The sequence below is a fragment of the Macrobrachium nipponense genome, chromosome 1 (genome assembly GCF_015104395.2).
Source record: "Macrobrachium nipponense isolate FS-2020 chromosome 1, ASM1510439v2, whole genome shotgun sequence".
In the NCBI taxonomy this organism is placed as follows: domain Eukaryota; kingdom Metazoa; phylum Arthropoda; class Malacostraca; order Decapoda; family Palaemonidae; genus Macrobrachium; species Macrobrachium nipponense.
In genome coordinates, this window is record NC_087200.1 from 193,605,485 (window position 1) to 193,607,146 (window position 1,662).

Consider the following 1,662-nt stretch of genomic DNA (forward strand, 5'->3'; position numbering starts at 1 on the left):
CTTTAATTTATTCCAGCCAGGAAATTAAACTGTTCTTATATTGTAAACAAGAACTGCATTTTCATTCATTTTTATTTGTTATAAGAGTAATTGCAATTAAAACTTCATTGTAAACACTCAAGTCCCCTGTAAAAAATCTAAACCTTTGTTACCTTGTCACAAAAACATACGGTTGGGAAAAAAAGTAGTTAATAAATAAATGAATTGCAGTCTATAAACTTACTCAGAATTTCTAAAATAGCAGATCTGGTTGTTTGCATCTGCCAAAGTTTCTCGAGGGTTCTTGTGAGAGGGAGTAAGTTGTTTGCAATTTGTCGGGAGTGCTTACCTGGAAGAGTTTTAAATGTTTTTCGTATGGTTGATAATTATGTCGTGTTTCGTGTTTTTATTGCTGTTTAAGATCGTGTAGTATGTATTTATGTCTGTGGTTTTCCTAAAAAGAGAGAGAGAGAGAGAGAGAGAGAGAGAGAGAGAGAGAGAGAGAGCGAGCGTAAGTGGTGGATGGATAGTTAACGAGTGGTTTCTTGTTGGGTGATCGTCTGGGTTGTGTGTGGAGTGGTTGCCGGGTCAGTTAGTCAGTCTGTGATGAGTAATGGTAGAGGACAGAGATATGGCAGAGTCTGTTGATGGTCAGTTGTTGTTGTGTGATTTGATTGATTTTGATATTGTGTAAATGTTGTGCGTGTGTCTGTCTGGTTGTTGTTGAGGTAAAGAGTGTCTGTTGTATTTGATTTTGTGTTTTGATGTTTGTGAGTTGTTTGTTGGAGACAGTGTTGGCAGTTGTGTATTGATTTGTTGAGTTGTCTGATGTTGTTGGTGTTGTTTGAACAGTGAGTTGTTGTATGATCTGTTGTGTTGTTTTCGAGTTGTTGGTATTTGTCTGCATAGTGATTGTAATGTTGTATTTTTGTGGATGTTCTTGTATGGTTTTGGGTGCTTGTCTGTCTTTTGTGTAGTATTGAATTCAGCGGTTGTTGTGTTTCGACGACTGTATCCAGCGGACGCACAGCATCTCGCCCTGAGTGTCTCGAGTGTAAGGTGAGTGCATGTGTTTTTGCTTTGTGTATTCGTCTTCTGTGTTTCATTAAGCCAATTGTCCTGCATGTATTAGTAACATAAAGGGGAAAGTATGGCTGTGGGAAAATTTGTCAGTCTGAACGATTAATGTAAATGTGGGAGGACCGTGTTGCTTGCTTTTGTTTTTTGCTTGTGATTCCGTCACAGGATGACTGTTCCACAGATTTATAGTAAAGAGTTGTAAAGTCAATATATTACGGGGTCTGCATAACTAATGCGCGCGCGCGCGCGCGCGAACACACACACACACACACACACACACACACACACACACACACACACACACCATCAGAAAATTAACTATTGAAATAAAACTCATGAAAGATTGTCTAACACGACATAATATCTTGGCGATGGTAGGATTCATACTTAATCCTAGTCGTAAAAGTTAAAATATTTTTTGAGTGATTTTGGCCAAAAGATAAATGATGTTTAGATGCTATGATATCCAGACAGGAAAATGATACTTCAACGATCTCAGAGCCACAGACCAGATGCATGTAGCATCTTTGCCCTAATCTCTGTAGAAGCCCATGGAATTTTGTAATTTTGAAGTTCAGCTCTATGCTCCACTTACTATATCTC